Source organism: Amia ocellicauda, chromosome 14, assembly GCF_036373705.1.
Source record: "Amia ocellicauda isolate fAmiCal2 chromosome 14, fAmiCal2.hap1, whole genome shotgun sequence".
NCBI lineage: Eukaryota > Metazoa > Chordata > Actinopteri > Amiiformes > Amiidae > Amia > Amia ocellicauda.
This window is the reverse complement of record NC_089863.1, coordinates 2,677,104-2,696,037: the sequence shown is the minus strand read 5'-3', so window position 1 is coordinate 2,696,037 and position 18,934 is coordinate 2,677,104. Positions and strand designations below refer to the sequence as shown.

General features: G+C 44.4%; 1 protein-coding gene and 1 pseudogene across 1 annotated transcript in view; one reads left to right on the top strand and one right to left on the bottom strand.

Moving 5' to 3' along the window:
* LOC136768279 (zinc finger protein 585A-like) overlaps positions 1-18,934 on the top strand; it is a 191,459-nt pseudogene that overhangs the window by 22,142 nt on the left and 150,383 nt on the right.
* LOC136768280 (zinc finger protein 850-like) overlaps positions 1-18,934 on the bottom strand; it is a 131,374-nt gene that overhangs the window by 1,024 nt on the left and 111,416 nt on the right. The gene's annotated exons all lie outside the window — the stretch shown is intronic.

Here is an 18,934-nt window from a genome sequence, read left to right as displayed (position 1 = left end):
GGACTGAGCCCTGTCCTCAAGCCAGCAGACTCTGGGTCACACTGTCCAGCTACAGGGAGTTCAGGCCACAGGTCCCAGGCGCTGTCTGTAATATTCTCAATTTTGAGATGACTGAGTGCGTCTCTGAAGGGAGTCTGTGTCCTCGGCTCCACTGTGTAAACACACTCCAGTGTGTCGTCCTCAGTTTTGATGTGATCAGACAGCAGACTGGGTCCACACTGTGTTCTGGGAGAGACCAGAGTCAGGGAGAGCGCTGGCCTCTACAGCTCCTGAGGGAGAGACGACACAGGAGAGCAGCACTGAGAACAGCAGCTCTGAAAACTCACACAGTTCATGCGATTCCTACACCAGTCATTATATCAGAACATCATTCAGAAGTGCTAATAAAGTGTCCAGTCAGCATATAAACTGGAAGCATGTATGAAGTCAGACAGTAAGAGCACAGCCTGGCGCTCGTACATGGAGACACATTATGGAGAAGACTAAAGCTACAGTGATGGGCGGATTCTGATGTTGGTGTTTTTCTGTAACTCAATTTTCTTCTTCACAATGTTTTTGAATAATTCGCCTCTACACAGAAAGTTTTGTCACATCACTGACACTTTTGAGCAACTCTTGTTGATGTTCTTCATTTTCACAGTTTGGATTTCTATAGGTTGTGGGAATTTCTGGCCAATGTCTGCAGCAGTCTTTTCAGATTCCACATTGGTCTGTGTCAGCGCTGTGCTATTGGTCCTATTCAAGCTCCTCAGCACTCCTGATGATTGAGGGTGACAGGGTCTGTGCCATTTCTGTGTGATGCCCAATTACGTGTATAAATCTTTGATCATATGCCCTGTGTAACGTGTCCCTCTGTCTCACAGAACAAGGTAAAATAACCACACAAAGAGAAAGTGAGCTCCTCAAATGACAAAGTCATCCACAGACCCAGTTCTACACTTCACGTTGTTCCTATGCAATACCACCACACCTCCCCCCAGATCACAAAGTGTAGGATTATCAATAAGTGTATAATTTGCACACCTCAATCAGTTTGTGTGGCTTCATTTTCTATCGGCTCATATTGGTGAATGATAAGAGCAAGGATCATTACGCTGGGTATTCTGTACACCAGAGTCACGGCTGTAGGAATTAAATAAGCGATTCTCCCCTTTCTCTGGCTTAGTGTCTTGTATCCAACCCCAGTTGGGTTGTGGGTTACCTGTCATATTAAGCAATGCTGTTTCCCTCTGTGGGGCATCAGCCCGGACACTATTTTCTCCTAGCTTCACACTTTCAGGAAGTGATTGTACTAAATCAGCGGGCATAGTGAACTGTCTGATGTGACAACAGGCCTGGTCATCTAAGCCGTTAGTCTGCCCTGCCTCTGTATTTCAGCTAGATAGGGGCGTGGATCACTACATCCATCCCACTGGCCCACACTCCTGCAAAGTGTTCCCAGTGATGCAGACAATTGAATGTGTTCATGTCTGTCCTGGTATTCGTGATCTGTAGAGGGCGGTTGAGCGTCAGCTTGTCCTGCGGGTCGGACGCCCTCTTATTCTGAATGGAGCAGCCTTTAACGGTCTGTTCACACTCGCCTGTCTGTTTTGGTCTGCGTGTCCCTGACTGTACTCTCCTGCACTTTCCTGCTCACTGTCCTCATCACTATCCACTGGCAATTGGATGCCCAGAGCCGCTACACGCTCTTGAGTTTTTCCAATTTGGTTTTCAAGAGGCTCTGACTCACAGCACATTCCCAAAAACCAGTGGATTCTTTACACTTTTGTCCCAAAGCATCTCATACACACCCTGGAATTTTTCCAGTTGCTTTCCTAGACCCCTGTTATCAGAAATACTAGCCTCCAGATCCCGTCTTAATACAACATTTTGTGCTCTTAGTTTGCTAGTATTTTCTGCATCAACACGCCATTCAGCACTTCCTGCTGTAAATTCACTCTCTGTCTCTCCATTCTATTTTATTCAAGTTTCCATTTAATCTCTGTGCCCTCTGCACTCTTTCTGAAGCCGCCAATCAGCATGTTAACGCTGTCCCTGCAGCAAGGCCTAAAAGACACTAACATTTCTGACCTTCTTGTTTTCATACTTCTCATTCCTTTCCTTACATGCTGATGGAGCTTTTATGAGGTGAACCCCTGTCCAACTCCACCTTCCACACTGACCCCCCACCAGAGCATCCAATGGCAGCTGCTCATTATCATACAGAGAGACAAAACAGAAGCACACCCCTAATAGGCCTAATTAAAGAAACAACCAGAACTGGATTTTGTGCTCATCTCAGTCATGTCCAGCAGTCTGTATTGAGTAGGCTAGGGCTAAAGATGGAAGGAAACCAGGACTGTCACCAGAGTGGGGGACATTAGATGTTTTTATTGAGATCATTGGGAAATCACTGTCTCCTATGCCAGACTTCACTGGCGCAGTTCAAGTCTATCTCCAGTGTCATCTCTCCGCACACCATGCTAAGATCAATCAGAAATTTCCAAAAGGCACTGAACTCCACACACACACACGCAAAACACTGAAAAGCCAAATAAATAAACGGACTCAGGTGTTCAGTACATTTACCAGCACTGTCAAACAGTAACACAGTTACATGAACAATGCCATTGAATCAGTTGCATTGCGAGCTTCACTAATGCGAGTAACTCAGTTTAGTTGTGTCCCACTTAGCCATGTTGTTCTGTTCTCCTTTCACATGACGTTGTTCAATTCAACAGGCAGATAAACCTCTTCTATTGCATTAGAAACAGTCTGTACTTGTATTCCAATATTTATTGCTGCACAGATTATGTAATCTGTGGCAATTAATTGGGTTGGTACAGTTTCTGATCAATAGAAAAATTAAAGAGAGGTGAAACTACAAATAAAAGAAGAGAGAGTCTTAATTGCAATGTAAATACACAGTTTACATACAATAAAACATGACTATGCTACATATAGCATCACAGAAAACTGGCAGGTCGATATGTCTTACAGGCAGAACCCGTACTAAACGCAGACCTGATACAGTAGCTATCAAATAGGAGTACAGTATATTTAAGATTAAAATTGGGAAAATACTGTCATACATCACTTGCAGCCTTTATGTACACAGCGCTTGCCAACCTATAACACAATACTCGTTTATAAAAAAAATACTACAAACTACAAGAAAAAATATTTTCTAGATGAATATGTATATTTAACGTATACTCAAAGACAATGCTTGCCAAAACAACAACGTTTCTGGCTGTTTCTACGATGCCCATGTAAACAATTAGTCTGCGTTCACGACACGCATACTTTGCAAAGTCTGCGCAGACGGTTCGCAGACTCTGTGACGAAACTGTCCGGGGCTGCGTCCCAAATCGCATCCTCGCTGCTGCACCCTTCGACAAGTGTACACTTTGTGTGACGTAGTGCTGACGTCACAGAGTGTGCACTAGAGTGAGGAGGGTGCAGGTGAAACTAAAGGCGCTCAATGGGACTCACTGCAGCGCCAGCATTCAGCCCCTTTGCCTTTGACCGAAGTACCTACACAGTCTTTTCAAGTCACCTGTCTCTGTATGTAATTCATGGCCTGAGCAATAATTTTGATACATTGTTCATTAATATCACCTCCTAGTTTTATAGGATATTACTTCAGTAATTAATTAATTGATATGTGCCGAAACGTTTTTCGGCTGAACTTTATAATCATATATTTAAATAATGATTATATAATCATTTTATGTTATCTATGTATTATAATTTCCTTGATACATAATTTAAAAATTTCTACGACTGTCTAGCTAGCATTACATGACATTTTCATGCACCCGCCGCTGCCATATTTTCCCAGTTGACATGTCTCCGCCTTTACCGCAAGGAGTTCTGGGACTTCAGTGCTAAAACTCTTCCGCATCAGTGCGCTCTTTTGCTCCGAAGGGAACCATGAAGGACAAACAGCGCGATTGTATGGAGGGTGATCAGTGCCAAAATTAAGATGAACGTGATTATGAACATGAAGATGATATGAAGATGATTATGAACATTAAGATGATTATGAAGATGAACATGAAGATGATTATGAACATGAGATAATCCCATCTAAACGCCCGCCTCCAGCGCCTGAGTCTTTTACAGCTCAGAGGCTTCGACCTAGCTGAGGAGGTGGCACGGGTCAAACTGAGTCTCTCCGCCCTCTATCGGGAGGAGCAAGAAAAGATCAAGGTCCTTTCCAGGGTCCGCATCATGGAGGACGACGAGAAGTGCAGCCGCTTCTTCTTCAAGAAAACAAAGGAGAGGCGGCCTGCAATGTTCCCCATGATAGACTACTCGGGGCAGGAGGTGGAGGGCAGAGAGGCTGTTGAGACAGTGGTGCGGGACTTGTACTACAGGGAGTTGTACGATCAGAAGGTGGTGAATCAAAATCTGATCCATCACTTTCTGTCCCTGTTGGAGTCCCGCAACGAGGGGGACGAGGAGGCAGAGGAGGATCCAGAGATCACCACCACTGAACTCTCCCAGGTGATAAAGAGTCTTAACTCAGGAAGGACACCAGGTCCCGATGGGATCCCTGCTGAATTCTATAAGATCTTTTGGGAGGTGCTTAAGGAAGATGTGGCTCAGGTCTTGGGGTCGATGTACAGAGAGAGTAGACTGGCCCCTTCTATGAAGAGGAGTATCCTCTCTCTTCTTCATAAGAAGGGAGATCCAAAGGATCTGAGGAACTGGCGGCCGGTTAGCCTCCTGTACACCGACTACAAGATACTGACCAAAGCACTGACGCTCCGGCTGCAGCGGCCACTCCCTCAAGTCGTGGGTCCCGACCAGGTCTGCGGTGCCCGGGGGAGATCGGCGGCCGACAACGCCATGCTGCTCAGGGATGTTGTGGCCTACTCGAACGAGAGAGGGCTTCCCCTGGTCCTAATCAGCCTGGACCAGGAGAAAGCCTTCGACAGAGTGGGCCACGAATACCTGCAGCTCGTCATGGAGAGGATTGGTCTCGCTTTTGGCCTGAGGAAGTGGGTGAAGATCATCTACAGCGGCCTAAGCAGCAGGGTCCTCGTGAACTGCCACCTGACCGAACCATTTCTGGTCAGGTCAGGGGTCCGACAGGGTTGGTTTGGAGCCGTACATGCAGGCGATCTGCTGGGACGTCCGGGTGACAGGTTTCCATCTCCCGGGTTCTGGCGGAGAGCAACTGAAAGCCCTGGCCTATATGGACGACGTGGCCGTGGTCTGCATGGACGCGCCGTCCGTGGCCAGGGTTGAGGAACTGCTGGACGGCTTCTGCAGGGCGACGGGGGCCAATAGGGCCAAGAGCGAGGTCTACCTCTCCAGGGCATGGCCTGTCGACCGGGGCCCAACAACCATGTTCCCTGTGAAGCCGTCCATCAAGGTTCTGGGGATCATGATCGACAGGACCAACACGGGCACCCGGAGCTGGGAGGAAGCTTTATCTAAAGTCCAAAGAAAGATCCACGGCTGGAGCACAAGGACCTTGACGATGGCTGGTAAGGTGCTGGTCGTAAAGGCCATCCTCTTCCCAATACTCCTCTACGTAGGTAGGATCTTCCCCCCAGACAAAGTCATCGCAAAACTAGTGACAAGAATTATATTTCGGTTTGTCTGGGGGAGCAAAATGGAGAGGCTGAAAAAAGTGCAAATGGTGAAGGGTACCCTGGATGGAGGCAGGGGGGTCCCGGACGTTTTGCGGCAGATAAAGGCGCAGGGGCTGGCCTACGTGGTCAAGAACATCCAGCCTCTGCGCCATGGATAACACCAGGCTGCACTCGTGGGATCCCCCTCCGTTCTACAGGGCGCTCCGAGCCTTTGCGCTCGAAGTAGGCCTCCATAAATTCGTGCTGGCCTCCTGGGATTATAAGACCATCTGTAGCCAGATCAGATCTACCCAGGAGACCAGCTGGATAGAAGATTTCCCTCCCGAAACCTGCCGGTTTATCTGGGCTAACGCTATGCACGCTTGCCTCACAAATACGCAGAAAGATGTCTCCTGGATGGCTGTGAGTCGGTGTCTCCCCACCCGAGTGTTCATGCACAGAAGGGGCCTAGCCCCTTATGACATCTGCCCCTACAAGGGTTGCCTGGGGAAGGAGACGGAGGCTCATATCTTTAGGGAATGCCCCTCCGCCTGCAGGGTCTGGCTCCTGTTTTCTCCATTCCTCCACAGGTTTGCCGTTCCTGTGCGGGCGACTGCCCAGCAGATCCTGTATGGACCAGACAGGGGACTGACATCTTCTACCCTGAGGTGCTGGTGGCGTGTCGTCTGGGCAGTGAAACAGGCCCTGTGGGAGGGACGGAACATCTGCTTATTCAACAAGCAGGAGCTGGACCCAATTGTCATCGCGCGGAGGGGCATGGTACTAATTAGGGACCATGTCAATCTGGAGGTCCATCAGAGGGGCAAGGAGGAAGCCTTTAAGAACTGGCAAATACAAGATCTGGGGGAGCTCAGGATCCCGTGATGGGACCCACCTCCGGGGACGGTCATCTCCCCCTGCTGGAGCCCGAGTCCAAGATCTTTTAACTATTTTTATGAAAAGATTGTTTTTAAAAAATTACTTAAAAAAAATGAATTTTATCTGTTTTTAAAGATTTAGTTGATTTTAAAAGCACTAGTTGTTTGGGTTTTTTGGTTGTTATGTTTTTTTTATTTGTCAAATACATTGACTGTTTGGATTTTAATTTTAAATGCATCGGACTGTTTTGGTTTGTTTTTTATCATTTTATTTGTTTTTTGATTTGTCCGGTGCATTTACAGTTATTTTCAATGTATTTGACCATATTGTTTATTTGTTTAATGGATTTATTTGGCAGTATTGCCCTGATCACAAGTTTATTTGATTTATTGGTATGTTTTGAGTTCATGTATTTTATCACTGTAAGATTTAATTTTTTTTTAAGTGATTTTAGGAATTGATTTTAAAAATTAAAATTACAGTATTACAATTTTGAATGTTTTTATTATTGATTTGTAAAATACTTAACCTAATAAAACAGTATTTTTTGAACAACTGTTGGTTGTTAATAAATGACTGATGTCTGCAAACCAATCAAGACGGTTTTTATTTAATCAAGGCATTAACAATTCCCCCCAAAACTGTTTGAGATGTGAAGGGAGAGTGTGAGGGAGAAGGTGGGAAAGAGGTGATTGCGGAGGCGATATTTAATGCACTGGATGATGTTTTACTTGAATGGGAGTCAGACTGACTGAGCTCCTCAAAATCATCTTAGTCCGTTTTGAGGAACTGGAGTTTTGTGCTGGGGAGCGATTTCTAGAACTGGACACAAATAATAATCACAAGTGGCTGCATTAAAAACCTGTTGAATCAGTCTTCTACTTTCAAAATTAAATGAGAACAGGATAAACGCACACACTTGACCTGGTCAGCAGCCTGTTACTGTTGCATTTCCTGGGACAGAAGTATTCATCTGTAAGACACGCTTTCATTACAGGTACATTAGTTACAGTTTGCATTATTGATCCCTCTGTGGAGCCCAAGCGCCTGCAATAGCGGCTGCTCTGGGTTTATAGCGCCTGCAGCCCTGCAACTAGTTGGGCGAAAGTTGTGTCTGGTCGGTGCAGCGCATGTGTAGCAGCTCGTATGTTCAGATCCTGTTACACACAAATACACTCACACGTGTGTCGTCTTCATCACATGTGCATCCAGCCGCAGTGCGAGCCTGTTGAGATCAGCATGTGCTCCCTCTGTGAGCCGGGATTGTGCCGCTGAACACACTATATATACACACACACTATATATATACACTCACCTAAAGGATTATTAGGAACACCATACTAATACTGTGTTTGACCCCCTTTCGCCTTAAGAACTGCCTTAATTCTACGTGGCATTGATTCAACAAGGTGCTGAAAGCATTCTTTAGAAATGTTGGCCCATATTGATAGGATAGCATCTTGCAGTTGATGGAGATTTGTGGGATGCACATCCAGGGCACGAAGCTCCCGTTCCACCACATCCCAAAGATGCTCTATTGGGTTGAGATCTGGTGACTGTGGGGGCCAGTTTAGTACAGTGAACTCATTGTCATGTTCAAGAAACCAATTTGAAATGATTCCACCTTTGTGACATGGTGCATTATCCTGCTGGAAGTAGCCATCAGAGGATGGGTACATGGTGGTCATAAAGGGATGGACATGGTCAGAAACAATGCTCAGGTAGGCCGTGGCATTTAAACGATGCCCAATTTGCACTAAGGGGCCTAAAGTTTGCCAAGAAAACATCCTCCACACCATTACACCACCACCACCAGCCTGCACAGTGGTAACAAGGCATGATGGATCCATGTTCTCATTCTGTTTACGCCAAATTCTGACTCTACCATCTGAATGTCTCAACAGAAATCGAGACTCATCAGACCAGGCAACATTTTTCCAGTCTTCAACTGTCCAATTTTGGTGAGCTTGTGCAAATTGTAGCCTCTTTTTCCTATTTGTAGTGGAGATGAGTGGTACCCGGTGGGGTCTTCTGCTGTTGTAGCCCATCCGCCTCAAGGTTGTACGTGTTGTGGCTTCACAAATGCTTTGCTGCATACCTCGGTTGTGACGAGTGGTTATTTCAGTCAAAGTTGCTCTTCTATCAGCTTGAATCAGTCGGCCCATTCTCCTCTGACCTCTAGCATCAACAAGGCATTTTCGCCCACAGGACTGCCGCATACTGGATGTTTTTCCCTTTTCACACCATTCTTTGTAAACCCTAGAAATGGTTGTGCGTGAAAATCCCAGTAACTGAGCAGATTGTGAAATACTCAGACCGGCCCGTCTGGCACCAACAACCATGCCACGCTCAAAATTGCTTAAATCACCTTTCTTTCCCATTCAGACATTCAGTTTGGAGTTCAGGAGATTGTCTTGACCAGGACCACACCCCTAAATGCATTGAAGCAACTGCCATGTGATTGGTTGGTTAGATAATTGCATTAATGAGAAATTGAACAGGTGTTCCTAATAATCCTTTAGGTGAGTGTATATACACACACACACACAGTATATAGATATAAAGCCACACACACACACAGTATATAGATATAAATCCACACACACACACAGTATATAGATATAAATCCACACACACACACAGTATATAGATATAAAGCCACACACACGCTGTGCTACACACACTGCTGTCCCTCCGCAATCTTGCCGGTCCATAAGGTTCCTACCTAGAGCTCTATTACACAACAACAGTCATTAGTTGTGATCATTGCAGGCTGTTTGTGTGTCGCTTCAGTACCATGTACCATGTACACACACTTCCTAACAATAGTAAATACTAAATTTTACCGACCAGACACAACTTTCGCCCAACTAGTTGCAGGGCTGCAGGCTCAATAAACCCAGAGCAGCCACTATTGCAGGCGCTTGGGCTCCACAGAGGGATCAGTAATGCAAACTGTAACTAATGTACCTGTAATGAAAGCGTGTCTTACAGATGAATACTTCTGTCCCAGGAAATGCAACAGTAACAGGCTGCTGACCAGGTCAAGTGTGTGCATTTTATTTTGAAAGTAGAAGACTGATTCAACAGGTTTTTAATGCAGCCACTTGTACTTTGCAGCCAAAATGTAAACCAGTAAAATGTATGAAGAAAAACAAACCTTAGATATCATTCGACTTAACATATGAAAAACTATAGTGAGAGGGGAAGAAAACCCAGAAAACCGCTCGGACAGCTCACATATTTAAATCCCACATTGATCTTGTGGATTGATTGGAAAGATGCTGTGGATAAAAATCAGTGAAATAGTGATTATTATTTGGGTGAGTTTTAACTGAAAATAGGAATTCAGGTCGACTCCACCTTGCAGGCTCATATTGTGATATTGTGCAGACCTATACACTCCTTTGCCACTAAAGTGATTTGTTTGAATAATTACTGTTTTATTAATTAAATGTCTATTTGCCCTATAATTGAATATTTAAAAAAACGTATGATGATTACTATTACATATACATACTGTGGTAGAATTATTTGGTGCATCAACAGACAAATTCTGAGGTACCTACTGTATGCGATACAGTAAAGTGTTTATTTGTGGATGTTGGAAAATACTATTAATAAATAGATACTATTCAACATCTTGCTGAATATCTGAGTTGGGTGGCCTGTAACTCACTCCTACCACTAATCCTCCCGATCTCTTGTTCAAAACTTTCACCCACAAAGATTCTGTTCTGTTACTGGGATCTAATTTGACTTCTTCTGCCTCAATGTCATTTTTCACATATAATGCTACCCCACCCCCTCTTCGATTTTGCCTGTCTCTCCAAACTGTGTGTATCCTTCCAGCTTGTATTCATCCCCATCATTTTCTGTCAGCCGTGTTTCTGTCACTCCTACAACATCATAGTCACATGCCAGCACTGTGGCTTCTAGGTCTAACATCGTGTTCCTTATACTCCTGGCATTGAGGTACAAACATTTCAGGACTTTCCTACTAGCAGTTTCCCTTTGTTTTCTTTCCTTAGAGGAACATCTCCCATTGTCAGAGCTCGCTGCCCCCCTGGTCCCTAGTTTAAAAGATTCTCAGAGGTAGGGTGTGAAATCTGAAATGATCAATGCAAGCAGGATAAAGTTAGACATGCTAGTGTCTTGCAGGCCTCGCTGCAGGGATGAACAGAATTAAAATGCCGGTTGGGGCTTCAGAAATGGGAAATTATTTATAGGCCGCTAACTCAATTATTCCAAATGACACTTAGAACAGGGGATGTGCCAACTGACTGGAAGACAGCAAATGTCAAACCAATCCACAAGAAAGAGGACAAAACTGAGCCAGGAAATTACAGACCAATCAGTCTCACCGGCCTGTGCTTTTTCTAATCTATATTAATGGAGATAATACTAAAATACAATCTTGGCAGCACGGGCTATTAAAAGGGACTTAGATAATATGCAGGTATTACATGCAGGTAACAGAAATGTCCACTATAATTCCACTATGAGAGGAATAGAACTAGATGAAGTAACGCATGAGAAAGACCTAGGAGTCTATGTGGACTCCTCACTTTCTCCATCCAAACAATGTGGGGAAGCAATAAAAAAGGCAAACACAATGTTAGGGTATATTGTCAAAAGTGTAGAATTGAGAACAAGGGCAGTGATGTTCAGACTGTACAATGCACTAGTTAGAGCTCATCTGGATACTGTGGACAGTTCTGGGCTCCACACTTCAAGAAAGATATCGCTGCTCTAGAGGCAGTTCAGAGGAGAGCAACCAGACTTATTCCAGGTCTGAAGGGAAAGTCCTACTGAGAGACTGAGGACCTGAACCTTTTCACCCTGGAACAGAGGAGACTACTTGGGGACTTGATCCAAGTCTTCAAAATCATGAAAGGCATTGACCACATCAAACCAGAGGAGCTTTTCCAGATCAGCAGGGACACACGCACCCGGGGACACAAATGGAAATTGGGCTTCAAGGCATTCAAGACAGAAAACAGGAGACACTTCTTCACACAGAGAGGAGTCACAATCTGAACAAACTCCCCAGCGATGTGGTAGAAGCTGAAAGTTTGGGAACATTTAAAAATAGACTGGATAGGATCCTTGGATCACTTAGATATTAATGGACACCAAACGAGCACGATGGGTCGAATGGCCTCCTCTCGTTTGTAAACTTTCTTATGTTCTTATGTTTGTTTTGGTGAGGAGAGACGGGGCCCGCACACCACGCCCTGTTACCCGGAGGTTTAGTGGAGGTTAGTGGAGGTTAAATATCTGCTGCTGGATGCGTCCATAACGTCCATCCCACTGAGGACACGAGTCCCTGTCAGAAGAGAGCAGCGCTGGACTGAGACACAGGACATCAGACACATTGTGTCGGAGATATAATAATCTCAAGTGCCGTGTGCGATCACGGAGAAATTACAGTTTTATTAGCAGCATGGAGTGCAATCCACAGACAGAGACAATGACTGATACAGTTTATATCAGTGCATTAAACACTGTTATTCACAGGACCGGTGCAGCGCTGACCAGTTACAATAAACTGAAGGATCATAATGTATTAATATTGTATGACAGCTGGCCGGGGTTCAGGCTGTGTGTGTGAATGTGTGCAGGACAATCCTGACACAGTCAGTGTGAAGGAACACGATTCAGTTAACGTGTCCATTTACAAGATAAATTAATGAATAAATAAATACAGCAGATCTGGGTTTCCCTCTGAGACATTAAGGACTGGTTTAATAAATGCGTCCATAAACGCCATGACTGAGACGCGCACTTTAGTTCAATTATAACCGGCTATATTGTATCTGATGATTAATCATGAAATGTGTGTATTTTGTTTCAACTGTAACTTGCCCTGATAAAAAGTATCGTTTGCAGTTACAAATCTGTAGTAAGAGTAATAAGTTAAGGGAGTCACTGTGCGTTTAAAATACATATATACTAGCACAAATGATGACGATAATAATAACAATACATATTTGCTATTTAGTATTATTGTTGCACATGGAACCGTATTCTTATGTGGACGTGCTTGTCTGAATATAATGTTGTCTCTACACGTTTATCTCTTCCTAATATCTCTGAACAGAAACGTGTATTTATTACGCTGTTTACAATCATGTAAAGCACAAAGAATAAAACAGACACAAAGTCCTCTCCTTGTCAGGCTGTGTCGCTCGCAGTGTTGATCTCTGTCTCTGTTTTTAACAGAAACACAATCCAAACCCACAGTCGCTGCTCCTGCATCAGAGGACGGATCACAGCGGCCAGGTTACACAACAGCTCTGGGCCAGTGGAGCCGAGGCACTAGTGTGAGAGGCACAGCGCGCACATGGAGAGGACAGGGCACTTACAGAAGAGACGCAATTCTCAGACAGAGCAGAAAGATACAGCGATACAGCAAGAAAACCAAATACAATGTAGAAAAATTAAATCTGACACAAAAAATAAAACACCTTACCCTTCAAAAACAAATCATAGATGCAGAGTCTGTTGACAGCACTATGAAAGCCACTGACCGTGTGCTCTGTGCAAGAATGAAAAGCCATGGCAGCTTTGTGGTGGCTGGGATGAGTCACTGCATCAACAGTACAGAATAACCTGTGTCTATGTAAGGCCTCAAGTGACAATATTCAAAAGCCAGATGTTTGGAATTCTGTTTCCCTGTTTAGTATTCCTCTTTACTTGTATATAATTATTCTGGCTGATGCTAGTCTAATATAAATGGCTGTAATTTCTGGATGTCAGATTTGAGTAGTTATGTTTACAGAAGTTAATAAGACTTCATTGTCCAGAAAGTCTGCCTGGAGCAGTAAAAAAGTGTTATATTGAAAGTACATTCATTTTTTTCTAATAAGCGCTTTTGTTTTTCTTCCCATTTTTTGATTTCTGTATTAACTCTGGTGGGGCAAGCACAACTAGTTATGTTATTTCTGAATCTCCTGGTTGTGCTGAGTGTTTCCTTATAAGATACTTGCCTCTAGCCCTTGTAGTTACAGAGTTAAAAGTAAAAATATGACACCACACATTTGTTTTATCCCCCCCCCCCAAAAAAAAATACAAGTAAATAAAGTATTTTAAACTTGTGATTAATCGTTGCCATGGCTGTGTGTTTTGGGTCTTTGTCATGCTGGAATACCCATCCACGACCCATTTTCAAAGGCCTGGCTGAGGGAAGGAGGTTCTCACCCAAGATTTGACGGTACATGGCCCCGTCCATCGTCCCTTTGATGCGGTGCAGTTGTCCTGTCCCCTTAGCACAAAAACACCCCCAAAGCATAATGTTTCCACCTCCGTGTTTGACGGTGGGGATGGTTTTCTTGGGGTCATTCCTCCTCCTCCAAACACGGCGAGTTGAGTTGATGCCAAAGAGCTCGATTTTGGTCTCATCTGACCACAACACTTTCACCCAGTTCTCCTCTGAATCATTCAGATGTTCATTGGCAAACTTTAGACGGGCCTGTACATGTGCTTTCTTGAGCAGGGGGACCTTGCGGGCGCTGCAGGATTTCAGTCCTTCACGGCGCAGTGTGTTACCAATTGTTTTCTTGGTGACTATGGTCCCAGCTGCCTTGAGATCATTAACAAGATCCTCCTGTGTAGTTCTGGGCTGATTCCTCACTGTTCTCATGATCATTGAAACTCCACGAGGTGAGATCTTGCATGGAGCCCCAGACCGAGGGAGACTGACAGTTATTTTGTGTTTCTTCCATTTGCGAATAATTGCACCAACTGTTGTCACCTTCTCACCAAGCTGCTTGGCGATGGTCTTGTAGCCCATTCCAGCCTTGTGTAGGTCTACAATCTTGTCCCTGACATCCTTGGACAGCTCTTTGGTCTTGGCCATGGTGGAGAGTTTGGAATCTGATTGATTGATTGCTTCTGTGGACAGGTGTCTTTTATACAGGTAACGAGCTGAGATTAGGAGAGTCCCTTTAAGAGAGTGCTCCTAATCTCAGCTCGTTACCTGTATAAAAGACACCTGGGAGCCAGAAATCTTGCTGATTGATAGGGGATCAAATACTTATTTCCCTCATGAACATGCAAATCAATTTATATATTTTTTTAAATGCGTTTTTCTGGATTTTGTTGTTGTTATTCTGTCTCTCACTGTTAAAATACACCTACCATTAAAATTATAGACTGATCATTTCTTTGTCAGTGGGAAAACGTACAAAATCAGCAGGGGATCAAATACTTTTTTCCCTCACTGTATATATAGTATTATAAGCTTACAATCAGATTATGTGGGACCATTGTCACTGGGTTAAGTGGAGTATCTCTTTCTTCCGGTAGTGAATGTGTTCAGAAAATATGTAGCAGTGTTTCTAGTCAAATAGAAGCTCGGCTGCTGCCAGGGCTTGAGTGTTGTGGGAACAAGTGTTTTCAAGATGAGATTTCCCTAAGCTCAAATAAGAGACAGAGGGACATGTTACACGGGGCATAAAACAGAAATGGCACAGACCCTGTCATCCTCAATCATCAGGAGTGCTGAGGAGCTTGACTAGGACCAATAGCACAGCGCTGACAAAGACCACAGTGGAATCTGAAAAGACTGCTGCAGACTGTGAAAATGATGAACATCAACAAGAGTTGATCAAAAGTGTCAGCCACAGTGCCAGTCATGTGACAAAACTTTCTGTGTAGAGGCCAATTATTCAAAACTTATTCAAAACGCCAACATCAGAATCTGCCCATCACTGTAGCTTTAGTCTTCTCCATAATGTGTCTCCATGTACGAGTGCCAGGCTGTGCTCTCACTGTCTGACTTCATACATGCTCCCAGTTTATATGCTGACTGGACACTTTATTAGCACTTCTGAATGATGTTCTGATATAATGACTGGTGTAGGAATCGCATGAACTGTGTGAGTTTTCAGATCTGCTGTTCTCAGCACTGCTCTCCTGTGTCGTCTCTCCCCCAGGAGCTGTAGAGGCCAGCGCTCTCCCTGACTCTGGGGAAAGGGCTCCCACTGAGCAGCAGCACTGGGAGCAGGAGTGGGACTCCAGTCTGAGGCAGGACACAGAGCCCACAGCTACTGAAGACAACCAGGGGCTGAGTGAGCAGCCCAGGAGCAGACAGAGTGAGGAGGAGCTCAGGGGACAGGAGTCTGGCCACATGGCAGAGCCACACACTGAGGGGTCGACACAGGGACTCGGGGCACTGGGATCGGACACCGCAGGGTCAAAGGTCATAAAGAGCGACCCTGAGGTGGACTGCACCCACACTGCGGATCTCTGCAGGATCCATTTTCTGGGATCTGAGTGTGGACCCAGTGCAGCTGGTGCTGAGCCGGGCTCTCCCAGAACACAGTGTGGACCCAGTCTGCTGTCTGATCACATCAAAACAGAGGACGACACACTGGAGTGTGTTTACACAGTGGAGCCGAGGACACAGACTCCCTTCAGAGACGCACTCAGTCATCTCAAAATTGACAAGATTACACACAGCGCCTGGGACCTGTGGCCTGAGAATCCTGTAGCTGGACAGTGTGACCCAGAGTCTGCTGGCTTGAGGACGGGGCTCAGTGGGGGGAGTGACAGTGCAGTGAGTGGGGAGAGCCCATCACCACAGCACAGACAGCTGCGTCCCAGAACCCCTAGACCACCTCGCTCCTCCAGCTCCTCCTCCTCACCACTGCGACGTGGAAAACAGCGTCCCCATCACCAGCCCCAGAGTAGGAAGAGCTTCACTGGGGCATCAGGGCTTATTGGACAGCACCGCACTCTCAGAGAGAAGACGCTCCACTGTGCCCAGTGTGGGAAGAGTTTCTCTCAGGCTGAACACCTCAAAGCACACCATCGCATTCACACAGGAGAGAGACCGTACTGCTGTGGCCAGTGTGGGAAGAGTTTCTCTTATGCCTCTAGCCTCAACAGACACCAGCGCATTCACACAGGAGAGAAACCGTACAGCTGTTCCCAGTGTGGGAAGAGATTCTCTGATTCATCCTCCCTCATCAGACACCAGCACATTCACATTGGAGAGAGACCATTCAGCTGTGCCCAGTGTGGGAAGGGTTTTTCTCAAGTAGGTCATCTCAACACACACCAGCGCATTCACACAGGAGAGAGACCGTACTGCTGTGCAAAGTGTGGGAAGAAGTTCTCTCGGGCAGAACACCTCAACACACACCAGCGCACTCATACAAGATAGAGACTGTCAGGTCCAATGTGGGAAGAGCTACACCGTCACTGAGTCTCACAGTCTTGGGTGGGCATTATTGTTATTTTATAAGCAACTGTACCTTTAGACCATCAAATGTAAAATACCTCACAATATGTTTTTTAAATCTGTCAAAAAAAAAAAAACAGGGACAATTAAAGACTCCTTTGTTTTCCACTGCGCAAGTGTCCTGTGAGTTTTTCCATCATACCCATCACACTGAGTTATGTTGATTCACAGTTCATTACCCGCACTTGTGTCATTACATGTTTGTATTTCTGTATTTTTCTACGTATTTCTCTCAGAACTACAGCGCTCTCACAAATCACAGCACTTGGTACAGCGCAGCACAACAGTTACAGTAACTTTACATAAATAAATATAATGATCATATGAAACCTATATATCACAAGAAACTAAGACTTTTTCATTCTTTCTATAATTAGTTATTTTTTGGAATGAATACAGAAATGTACATTAGCAAAGAAACCTATGTTATACAGACACCATTTTTATTCCCAAAACAATGTTTTCAGAATTAACACGGTTTATAAACATGTAAAAAATACATGTATATGAATCCCCAGAATGTTATTTTTACACAAAAAATTATTTTACAAATAACTGTTAAAGAGATATCATCAATTGTGCAAGGGGTGCACCTGTCTAGAAGCCCCGCAAAACTACACAGCAGAACAATAAATAGCAAGGAAGTGTTGAATAAATATAATAAAATCTGTTCTTGTTATTATTGTTTTTTTTTTATTACTACCAGTACTATTTAATCATAACAGTAATAATCACACATTTAATAATGAGAGGAGGCCATTCAACCCATCATGCTTGTTTGGTGTCCATTACTACCCAAGTGATCCAAGGATCCTTTACATCTACATTGCTTACTTTGCATTGATTGTAAACGCGTGTCTGAGGTGTGATCTTCATTCTTTGCTGAAAAATCGTCTGGTCTTGGTTTGCAGTGTTGAAAATATCTTGGACTTCTATTTCTGTGAATTTCCGTATTTTAACAGATTTCATTAGCTTAGCTATTGTTTAGGTTGAAAAGGGTATTCTGAGAATTAAGTTGACCAGATGAAATAAACTAGAAACATATTAATCTGTACACTCACCCCCTCGCATTTAAATTCCTCGCATGATAAACCCTCCCTCTTCCAAATCGCTGTCGTAACTTTCTACAATACTAAACAATGTGCCCAATGAAAAGTTTATAATACTACAAAATTGTGTTCATGATGTGCCAGTGCATTACTAGGGCTCCTTATGCATTAGTTAACACCAATTAGCAGTTTCTATTTTGCTCAAAAGATCATTCAATTCGCCATGGAAAATATGGTGAATATTGTGACAACTCTAAACATGAACAAACATCTAAATATGTGGTCCTTGCAATGAGTTGTGTTTATTCATGTTAACTAAGTAATTTGTTCATATTAATCACTTAATGCAATTATTCAGTGAAGAAACACAAACCAAGCATGAAATCATGCAGTAGTTCATATTTTTCATGCCTTGTTGATGCATTAGTTACTGGCAGATATTAGTTCATGTTAGATAATCGACACTTATTTTTAAGTGTTACCAAATAATTGTTATGGAAAATGTCAGTAATATCTGAGAGGTCACTTTTCACAATCCTTATCTCGGTTACTGCGAACCCCAGAGAATGAGAGGGCAAACCCTCAGCAGGTATCAGATTGAGGGCCAGACTTCCTAAACACATTCTGTGCGTCTGTATTTCTCTGGGCGAATTCTGACGCTGCTTCCTGATGCATTGAATAAGGAAGAGATCTCTGTTGTTTCAATAACATTTCACTGCGACTCTGTTGGGCCCTTACTTGACAATCTAGCTGTGCTGCAATGTTTGTTCGTTTTTACAGCCGGTCCATTGTTCCCCACCAAAGGCGCCATTGCCACTTCCATTCCAGTCTCCACTCTCAGCTCCCACTTTCAATCACTGTATTATCACCACAGTCACCCAGAGGAGTCACCGCACACCTGCTTCCCATCGCTGGTCTTCTGACTCCCTATGTAAACCCCTCCCAGACTCACACTCACTGTGAGGATTTGTTTTCCTTGTGTGGCATCTCTGAGCAGTTCCCTGTGTTTCCATCACCTGTTTTCTCGACCTCGGTCTTCTCCTTGTGACCTCGCCTGCCCTTGACACACTGTTTGCCTGAACTACTGGACCTTGCCGTGACCTCGTCTACGCCTCTGCCTTCGTTTGCCCTGTTTTGTCGGTAATTGACTCCAGCCGGTTTCTGGCCACCTCTTCCTCGCTCCGCACTGG